Here is an 11,680-nt window from a genome sequence, read left to right as displayed (position 1 = left end):
CAGTTACACGATTAAAACTGATCTTGAAAAACTGAGCAACCACATTGCTATATTAAACTCTGTAAAATGGTAAGTTGGTCGCAGTGCCATGCACTTAATGCCTCATCTGCAGCCGTTCTAGATGCACATTAAAATTATTATTAGAATTAGCTGCGCTCTTACTGCATGTCTTAAGTGGTGCTAGTGCAACTATCCCAGCCGGCACATGACCGACCTTCAACGTTGAAATATGGTTGAAATAAGGTCAGTTCGTATTTCAACGTTGAAACAATGTTTAATGCTTAACGGTTGAAAACCAACCGGTACATGACCAACCTTCAACGTTGAAATATGGTTGAAATAATGACAGTTGTTGTTTCAATGTTGAAACTACGTTGAAATAATGTTTAATGCTAAATGGTTGAAAAAGGGTAATAAAAACACTTATAAATCAACTTTGATTTTTTGATCTGTATGTGAATCACTTAATGTATGTACAGAATAAATAATTTCTGCCTTTTAAGTTATTATTAAGATCGTTATTATTATTTTATTATCATTTTACATTTTTATCATGAAACCTTCTGGTATAACTATTATCAACAACAATAAAACTAAACACATTGCGCTTCCTTACCACGCTGAAACAATTCCGATTGGTTATTTAACTTATTTGCTTTGATCATGATTGGTTAATCTGGCTGTCATTCATGAAACTGGCCAATGAAACTGTGCGCGCCATTTTAAGTTTGAAAATATGACCGTTATCCTGACAGTCTTTCTGAGTGAGGTCGCTGTGAGTGAGAGAGCTGCTGCGCAATAAAACTGCTAGGTCGGTCCCGAATTATAATTATTGTATAAAAAACGTTTACCATTAAAGCTATTATTATATTATAGATCCTAGTACTATTTATGTAAACGCTGCATAACTTTCATGTGTTTGATGGGCGCGCGCGTTGAACATTCGAGGCGCTTTTAAACTGGAGTGGAAGGAGTTTCCATGGAAACCGGCCGGCAACTCAGCTGACAAGTAGCAAAAAAACTCCGTCTCTCACTGTTGTTTTTACTGCTTTCAGGTAAATTTAGTCCCTAAAATTACACAAATAATACATACAACTGTTCCTGACACTTTCTTACATGTAATTGACACGCTTCTGTTGAATATTTACTTTACAGAAATGGTTCATTGTCATCGGAAAAAGTCCGTTAGCATCACAACCGTGAGCTAACCAGAGGCTAACTATAAGAGGTAAGCTAGCTATAGATTTGAGCTCTTATTTATGAAAGTTTGGGATTTTAATCACAGATTATGTGTAGATGAGTGATTTTTATAGCTTTGTAAATGTTTTGCTGGCAATTTGTTAATGGATGAATTGAAATAAGCTAACGTTAATTAATTTAACCTAAAAGTATGCACTGTACTGTTAATCAACTTAAAGTTACATGAACTAAAATGGGCTGAAGCTAACGTTATTTCAAACACATTTTTATCTTTCATTGTAGACAAATATTGATAAAAATTGTACTGTGATTTTAGGAGTGTCAGAAAAATCCCTCGAATGCTGCTGATAGATATATTGGAAACATAGGCGATCTGAGAAAGCATATTAAATAACTTCATATGCATTTTTCCCAATATATTTCACCTATATCATCATGCATCTTTAAAACCTAAAAACGTAAATCTTCGTTTCTTAAGATTTTTTTGTATGTTCTGTACATTATTCTCTCTCATTTCTGCATTTCACCCCTGCCGTAGTTTATTTCTAATAAACCTGACATTGTATACTATTGTTGGCTCTGTGACAGATTGTTTATGTTCCTATAGTCTTCCATGCTGATGGCCGTGCAGCAGAGTTGGAGGGGACCTCTTGTCGAAGAACATCTCCAAGACACTATGAGCATCTGACTAGTAAGTAAAACCTCAAACATTCAAATGTTTATCAGATATTAAAAAATATATAAAATAAATATAAAATATTTTTGGAGTCCTGTATGTCTTACAAGGCCATCTCGTTTAACACTGCACGAGGACACTACAACCAGAGAGGTACAACATAATTCAAAATGAGACACAGATGATAATAAAAAAAGTGCTTGGAAATTAAAATTCATAATGGTAAGACAGAACCAAGTACCGTGATTGTGCCTCACTTCAAAGTGAAACAGTCTGTAATGGCCATCTGCCATGCCAGATCGATGGTGAAGGTGGGAATTATAAGTTTGATTTTCTAGACTTTAAATGTACTAAAGTGTTTGTTCAAGTAGACTTTGTTGCTTGTGGAAACCTCACACAAGCCTGAAAGGTACTTAACTCTAGATCTGCCAGAGGTCGCTGTATACTTAAAGCGCCAGCGGGTAAATTTTACCCACACACATGGCAACTGTTTTTATATGGCTCAAGAACATATTATTTCACTGTATTATGCCACTGTCTTCACAAAGAAGTGTCTAGAGTCATGAAATGATTATGTCTAGTCGTCAGCTATGTTTTTACCCTGTTGTTTTATGTTCAAGACTTTTTAATGCAGCCTACACTAATCCATAAAGGTCAGTAAGCTAAAAAAAAATTTAAAAAAAGCCTGCACTGACTATGAAAATTAGAAGGTAGTAAATATTTGGGTGGTGTATTATAATATATTATAATACAATGTCATTAATCAATATATTAGGATAACCCACGTTATTTAAATTACTAAAATAGCCAATATACAATAATGAGAAATAATAATTGACCACACTGCATAGGAAGATGCTATGACAAATTCAAGCGCACAGCTTCACCTAGGCCCAATTATTAATTTGTTTAGTTATATCATTCATAATTTGAATAATAGAACACCGCCAATAAACTTCGGTTAATCAAAAAAAATGTTTTATTCATTACATCATAGATGTAATAGATTTTTTTAAATTTTTTTTCTTCAGGAAACAGCCAGACTAGAATAAATAGCAACACAGTAGCAGACAATAAACGATATGGCAAGACAAAAATTAAATAATAAAACCAAAGTTTGACCAATTATGAGTAACGTTAGGCTAAAACATCTAAATATGATGTCTGGATCACTGTCAGATGCTGAGCCGACCCAGGACGCATAACTTAACCATCAGACTCTCCATCACTCATGGAATTTAGTGTTTCTAATACCGACCTTCCATAAATCGCATTCTTTTAGTCATTTTGACATTATTTTTTAAACTGATAACCGCTAAATCAGTGAGTGAAAGGCATTGCCTAGAAATGTACGATGTTAAAACACAAGCGTCAAGAAAATGACAGCGTGAAAATACATGCATTATATAGCGGGTAAATTTGATCCGTGCGGCGCTTATAGGTCTAAAAGCTCTGTTTTTTTTATCTGGTTTATCTAAATAATTTTTAACAACATTGGATTGTAAATTACATAATTTTAGGAAAAGCCAATGACTGGAAGACTTGAATGTTTTGTTGAAAATCTGTTATGTACATTTGAAAAACAGCCACAGGTCAAATTTACTCCCTGGCGGTTCTACTGTTAAAACTTTAAATCTTATTTGCACTCTTGAAAACTGTTCACCAAAGACTAAATTTCAGTCCAGCCGAATTTTCTGCACACTTCACCACCAAGATCAAAATGAGCGTTGTGAATGTAAAAGCTTCACATTACATTCATAACAATTATTGTTAATGTTTGACTTGTGTTTCAGGCTTTTTGTGAAGACAGAAAATCAAGAGATGTTGTGACGACCTGGACAGAATTCAGCTCCAGATCCAGCCTCCACACCAGACTTCTCACACACAAGGACTGCTGTCTACTAGCATATTATGTGTTCTCTTTAGAGTTAGGTGCATGGAGATATTACCTGATTTTTAGATATAATGAAAACTATATCATATATATATATAAATATATATGAAGAGTTCAGATGCAAAAGCCTCTAAATGCCATCTGAAATTTTCTTCTAAAATGAGCATTTTTCTCAAGCTCCTATATTTATGTTCAGTTATTTCATTTTAATTGCATAGAAAAGGACCTATATATTGCCATTAGAGTAAAGTAACTGAACCTAAATATAGCAGCCTGATCAAAATGCTCATTTTAGATGGCACTAGAGGCTTTGCATCTGAACTCTTCATATATATATATATACACTATATTGCCAAAAGTATTGGGTCACCCCCTTCTAATGAACAGGTTTGACTACTTTAGCAATTTCCATGAGTACAAATCTTAATGTTTAAGCATATAATGATATTCTAGGGAACTGTGTGCTTCTAATTTTAAAGCAACAGTTTGGACAGGACCCTTTTCTATTCTAACATGACAATGCCTCTGTGTATAAGGCAAGGTTCAAAAAGAAATGATTGATTGAGTCAGTGTGGAAGAACTTGACTGGTCTGCAGAAAGCCAAGTCCTAATCCAAGCTGAACACATCTGGTGTGACTTTAAATGCAGACTTTGAGCCAAAAACTCTTTACCAAACACCAATTTGATTGGTTGAATAGAGGAGAATGTGATTAGTTGAGAAATTGTACATAGTTAATGATGGATCTTAAATATTTAAATACAGTGTGTTGTATGCCTACTAAGATTTGCATATCTGTGCATAATATTTTGACCCTGGATGCTTACAGAAGGATAATCTTTCATTTATGTGCCAGACACATCATAAGCATTCATAATTTTGTTGGTTCGTGCTGAACTGGTGTTGATAAATGTACTCTTATTAATATAAAGTCAGTTTATATTGTCGCTGTTTTTAACTTACATTGTCTGGAGAGTTTTCAGTGTCCAAATGTTGTTTGTATTCTATTTATTACGAAGGGGCAAATTATAATCTCGATAATGAAAACATTTACATGTGTGGAGATTTAATTTAGTTACATATAGTTTGAGTAAACGGGAATATATTCTATGAAACATGTTTAAGTTTATTTAGTTGAATATTTTAATGCTTTAAAATATATTTGCATTTATAGAAATCTAATATATTTACATGTAGAGAAATCTAATATGTTAACAAATATTAGAAATTAATATATGGACAAATATTGCAAATTAATATATTTACATAGTCTGATATCTAAATGTATTTACATATAAAGGAAAAAATATATGTAAATATTTCCGATAAAACAATATTTATTGAATATATGTGAAAAATATTAAAAGCGGCCAAAATCAAATATTTAAATATATTTTTAATATATATTTCAAAATATATTTACATATATTGTGTAAAATATATTTTCTTCTATTTGAATTTAAGATATTTAAATATATAAAAATATACTTTTTAAAAATATATTTCGATCTATGTGACTTCTGTATGGGATGGTTTATGTATTTTTGGTCAAACAGACTTGAGCAAGTTTCCAAACTATATTTATAATTATTTATTTATATATATTGTGTGAATCTTTGCAGTGTGTATGAAATTAGAATGAAAAGCTTTTCCTCTCTGCATTGATATATCATTAAACCCTTAATAAAGTGCTTTGTTGTTGAGTGAGAATTTTCTCAAGAAATTCTGTGAAAGTGTTACTATATACTGTATATTTAAATTCTAAGAAAATTATTTTTCCATTTGGCATAATTGTTCAAAAGTTTTTCTTTAGAAAATGAAGCATCTCATCACTGCAGATTTATGGACATCTAATTGTTAGAATGTTTTTTTTTTTAATTTTCTTTTTTTTAATGCCATCCGATTGATTTACAGCAAGTTTTATTAGTTACTGAAAACACGAAATATGCGCCGAAAATCATAGTTTACATCTCAGTGTTGACGTTTCAGCTAAATTGCAATATTAACAATTTCCAAAGTGAATGCTTGCTTGGACATTTAACGACGATCGACCGTTGAAAGGTACGTCGGTGAAACAGGGTCACAATATCAACGTTGATCCGTTTTACAAAACCGAAAGGTAATTCAACGTTGATTCAACGTCGACAGAAGACCATAACCCGAAAGGTAAGAGTGAAACAACGTCGCGATTTCAACGGTGAATCAACGTTGTTAGTTCCGCGGTGAAACGACGTCACAATATCAACGTTGATCCGTTTTGCAAAACCGAAAGGTAATTCAACGTTGATTCAACCAAGGTACCTGACGTTGTTTCAACGGTGAATCAACGTTGAAATGCCGGCTGGGATAGTTTAAAGCAGTGGTTTTCAAACCCTGGGTCGCGAGACTTAAAAAATGGGTCGCCAGGATGATTTAAGGAAAACGTATGTAACCAAGTTCAAGACTCAGGAAAGAAGCAATTAAATAACATAAACAACAAAACGAAAGTAACCGGCAGCCCCTCAGGTCAGAATCAAATGTGTATTTGTGTTTGCACTCTTGTTTTTGGAGCGCTGTACATTGTAGCAAATCAGAGACATATCTGTTGATTTCTATAATGCAATGGCCAATCAGAGGAGCTTTAGTGAGTCAGAATCCACTCACCGCTCAGAACGCAAGTGTTCTTGTTCAGTCCAGAGTTCTGGAAGCTCGCGACGCGAATCCTCTGATTATAATGAACAAAGTGTAGGTGATGTAAATAAGAGATTAACTGTGCTGTATTGACGGATTCATTGATTATAGCGGAATTAGATATCGCGATAAACTGAAATGAGTGACAGCTTTTTAAGGAAGCACACTTGCGCGCTTTTTTGCTGTATAGCCTCCATTCATAATTTGAATAAAAGTTTCGTTTTTCATGCTGATAAGAGGACCAATGTGGCGTACTAAGCAACAAACTTTCGGAAGTGACCACATATTCTCTTGAAATCGCAATGACATTGTGATAATCATAACTATGGATTGGACAAAATATGATATGTCAGAATAGATGTGCATGAAGGCAAGCACCCTCACTAACTGCAGAAGCACCGGAGCTCTGGTACTCGAGATCGGTCTGTAGCGCAGTTGTCTTTCCTTCCTTCTTTCTTTCTGTATATGGGTCGCATCAATTTAAAAAGACAAAAATAGGGTCGCTCAGAAAAAAGTTTGAAAACCACTGGGTTAAAGAGCTTAAAATACAGGTATACAAATTAACAGGTCAAAGTATCAGTTTAGATGTTAATATGGCAACACTTTACAATAAGGTTCACTAGTTAACATTAGTTAATTACATTAGTTAACATGAAATTAGAATGAACAATACTTCTGCAGCATTTATTAATCTTAGTTCATGTTAATTTTAATGTTAATTTCACAAGTTGTGTTTGTAAACATTAATGCACTGTAAACTAACATGAACGATGAACGACTGTATTTTTATTAACTAACATTAACAAAGATTAATAAATTGTGTAATAAATGTATTGTTCATTGTTTGTTAGTTAACCCATTCAATATTTTTTTCAATATCCCTTTAAAATATTCTAGCTGCCCCCAGTGTGAGTTTTTTTAGGCGACCGTTATTTTAGAATGTATAGCCTTATTGTTTCCATGGCCATTGTTCGCGCTGAATCCAGCTGTGGGATTACCAACGCGTAAATTCATCCTCTCCTCCCAAAACACATTCAAGTAATGTTCTGGTTAAACTGGGAGAAGAGCAGAGTAAACTTTAAAGTTATCAACACAATCTGTATATGATATCAATAAAACATGTCGTCAGATTATATTTGTAAGGATCATTATTGCTGCTTCCATAGACATCAGCGTGTATTTGACAAACTATAAATGTATGGTTTTGTTAGTACTTATGTGTATTTAAATGTCTGAAACCTAAAATAAGCATATGGTTGAAAACACTATGACAAGCGTCCAATCTGGCTCAGCACCAGAAAGTAGATTTGAATTCAGCAGTTGATGACGTGATTCACTGAACGTTCTAATCACACCAGTGTGATCGTACGCTTTAAAGGGTTAATACATTAGCTAATGTTAACAAGTTACATCTTGTAAAGCAGGGTTCCTCAAATATTTCCCTGAAAGACCAATCTGCAGAGTTTAGCTCCAACCTTGATCAAACTCACCTACCTGTGATTTTCTAATGATCTTGAAGACTCTGATTAGCATGCTCAGGTGTGTTTGATTAGGGTTAGAGCTAAACTCTGCAGGAGTGGGCCAGATTTGAGGATGCCTGTTGTAAAGTGTTACGATTAATATTTATTCATCATACTGTTGAACTTGACAGTATTTTCCAATAGGGTCTGGCTGCAGATATGCACTTGCATTTTCAGACTTGCACTCTCAGACACCTGCACATCCGCAAGTGACGTCACTTGCAGTCTTTTTATTTTTTATTTTATTGTATTTTTTAATCATTTTTAAATTGAATCTCTCAACATTTTACACAAGTAGCGAGGTGATGAAGACAAGAAGACAAGAAAAAGAAACTAAATTACAATGTCACTTGCAATCTGCGCTAGCACTTTTCGCAACCTGCGACTTCACTTGCAATCCACACAAACCCTGCGTGTTGCCAATGGAGACAAGACGATGTGGTGGTTAAACGATTAAAACTAATTTAATATCATATCATACAAGAGAAAAAGGCAAGACCCGCAATTCCGCGGTCACAGAACAGCACAATACGCAACGCAACGCTTGATCCTGAGTTAATGGAGCGCGTGCACATGAATGTGTGACATCAGTAATGAGCAGCCAATCACATGCCTTGAAACTGTGATTCACTTCTCGTGAGAGAGTCAGTGCGATTCACTACCAAAGATTAAAAGATTGAACAATATTAAGAATTTAAACACATTTACACAGCAAGATGAAACAATCTATTCATGAAAGAGGAAAACTTATCTTACCGTATAAGTGCAAGTAAAAGTTGTAAAGTTTATAATATTTATAGATATAACAACACTTAAAAATCTAAACATCTGCATCTGCGAGGATCTGAGACCTGATGTTGTGGGTCACGGGAGGTGGTTCTGAAGCAATGGCTTTTGGTGGGGCGGGAAGCGATGTAGCAAATAATAAAGTGAACTGAGTTTTAGAAAGGAGAGCAGAGCTGGAAGGGAGGGAAATGGGGGCTGTGACTGAAGGCGGAGGCAGCCTCACGCTTGCACTAGCCCCTGAAGCTTGAGGTAAGGAGTAAGAAGAAGTTGAAGGAAAAGACGGAGGAGGCCAATTAGTTTGCATCGCTGGCTGGTATTGTCCTGAGCCGGCATCTACGGTGAGGGCTGCAGGCCACTGAGAGAAAAAGGGAGCAGAGGATGTAGAAGAGAAGTGGTAGGGTAGCTGGCTTTGAGCGGCTAGTGGAGGCATGCTCATGCTAGCATCTGCCGCTGGAGCTACACTGAAAAAAATTTGGAGTAGGATTTACTTGAAAAAAGTTAGGAAAGTTTTTTCACTTAGAAAATGTGAGTAATTTCAAGTAAAAACTAAACAAGGAACGTTAGCTTTAATTAGAAAATCTCAAGTAAAGTTTACTTGGAATTTCCCAGTAAATTGTATTGATTGTTTGTTTATATATTTTACTTAAGTAATGCTTATACATTTTTTTTTTTTTTAATTTTGAGTAACCTTTACTTTAAATATTATTTTAACATTATTTGATGTTGTTTATGTATTTAAATGGTGTTCAATAAAATAACACTGACATACATTTTACTTGAATACTTTTATTTGTATGAGATTCCTTAAAGATGGGAACATGAAATAAAAAAAAAGTAAAACTGCATCTGTTTGATGGTTCTGGTAAATGGTGCACTATAGTGTATTTTACTCCAGTAAACTTTTTTAGAACAACCACACAGTGCATTAAAATGCATAAACATTTAAACATATAAAACCTTTATATAAACATATAAAACGTAAACATTTTACAACAACCTCAGTTGCAGATATCAAATACAAAAGTGCAAAAATGCAAATAATGTCAAACTAGTAGCTGCCTTTCATTAGCTAACTTTAATTTCAATAAGATTAAACTAAGGGAACAAAAACATAAAATAAAATAAAATAATAATAAAACTCTGCATCTATGGTCTCAAGCAGAATAGCATTACTTAAAATGCATAAGAATGGTTATGTTAAACAGTAGTGTAGTGTAGTTGAAGTTGTAGTTGTTTTCTGAAAAACATTTCTTGCAAAAAACAAAAACAGTATAAGTAGTGTAAATAAGTGCAAGTAGTGCCCAACTAGCAGATTACATTAGAAGCTTTCTATGCAAAGAGTTAACCTTTGGAGAAAATTTTAAAGCATCTAGCCCAAGAAAGATTTTCTGAAACACTTCGAATGTGTTTCTCAGCTTTGGGGGATAGCTTAAGTTTAGGGAGTAAATGCAGCCCATGAGTGAAAGACATGCATTTGTGAGATTTTTACATCCCAGCAGCACCTCAGTTCCCTCGATGACAATGATGACATCAGATATACTGGCATCTGCCTCTTCTACAGATCTGCTCAGTACGATGATTTTCATGACATGACTGGAGAAGGTATCCTTAATCATGTCTCTGCTGATATCCTGTGAAATACACAAATCAGTTCAAAGTGGTTAAAATACTGTACAGTATCAATTTTTCAATTTTCCTCAATGGGATCCTGTTCTGAGAGAAAGTCTTCAGTATCTTTAGCATTTTCTGCATATTTAAACCCAATATGCAGTTTCTTCAGCAGTAACTGTATGATGTTAAGTTATAATTTTACATTGAACACAATAATGAGACTCATACACAATTATTACAGTAGATAGAAACATTTAGTGATGCTAAAAGATAACACCGTACATTTAGAGTCAGGAGGGTATAAACCTCTGGAAATGATAATTGGTGTAAATTGTTATGTCTTTTGGGAAACATTTGAATGGTTTCTAAAGACAATATATAAATGAAAGATAAGAAATATAAACAAAGTAACAATTTACACTGGTTATCCTGTCCAAAAGTTCACATAAACCTGACATTTAAATGTATGGTGCTGCCTTCTTGACCATTGGATAAGTATTCTTTACCGTGATGTTGTTCAAGCCTCGGTAGTCAATACAAGGTCGCAGAGAGCCAAGGATGACCTAACACAACCGGAGCCAGAGGAGAGTTAGTTGACAGGTAGTTGCATAATCTGTGAAATGGGGGGCAGACATTTCTCAGATTTCATTAAAAAGATCTACATTTATGTTTCAAAGATGAACAAAAATCTAACAGGTTTGGAACGACATCCAAAATTTTTGGTTTAACTAAGACATTAGGTAAATCGGTTCCCTCAGGCGCACCTGTAGATCTCTGCCTGATCTCTGATCTTCTGGTTCTTCTGCTCCTTCCACCATCCCAATCCTGGATTATTGAGCCACGACAGAAGTTTCCACTTTGAATGCTTTAGCCCAGCGTTTTTTTCATCAGCATCTAAAGTGAGAAAGAAAGAATATCCCAAATGTAAATGCAAAAATAATAATTAAAAAAATAATGGTTGTCCAAAATGTAAAGTATACACTTGAGTTTTCCACCTCAGGGCACAAAAGAGTGGGAACTGACTTAAAGGATAAGAACAATTTTCTAGAATTTTCAACAATTGTTTTTGTCACTTCCTATACAGGGCCTATACATGGTGTTGTGGCAGAAATAGTTGAAGTTCATTACATTATGCATTTCAGGGTTTGTACAACCTTTTGAGACAGAAATTCAAGCACTTTTAAGTATTTCACACAACTGTTTACAGCACTTTAAAACTCTAAAAAGCATACGATTAAAATGTTATTTTTAAAGGGATGAGCAAAATCTACTTTGTGGTAAACAAACACATTTGTAAAATTTAAAAAAGGGCATCAAATTACCAC

At 34.2% G+C, this 11,680-nt stretch overlaps 1 long non-coding RNA gene across 1 annotated transcript; it reads left to right on the top strand.

The window, feature by feature from the left end:
* The first annotated feature begins 547 nt into the window (after positions 1-547).
* On the top strand, positions 548-3,991 carry LOC131541310 (uncharacterized). Its single transcript, XR_009271463.1, has 4 exons — positions 548-1,055; positions 1,156-1,228; positions 1,808-1,891; positions 3,670-3,991. It is a non-coding gene; the product is annotated as an uncharacterized LOC131541310 (long non-coding RNA).
* The last annotated feature ends 7,689 nt before the right edge of the window (positions 3,992-11,680 follow it).

The sequence above is a fragment of the Onychostoma macrolepis genome, chromosome 05, assembly GCF_012432095.1.
Source record: "Onychostoma macrolepis isolate SWU-2019 chromosome 05, ASM1243209v1, whole genome shotgun sequence".
Lineage (NCBI taxonomy): Eukaryota > Metazoa > Chordata > Actinopteri > Cypriniformes > Cyprinidae > Onychostoma > Onychostoma macrolepis.
This window is presented reverse-complemented; position numbering and strand designations above follow the sequence as displayed.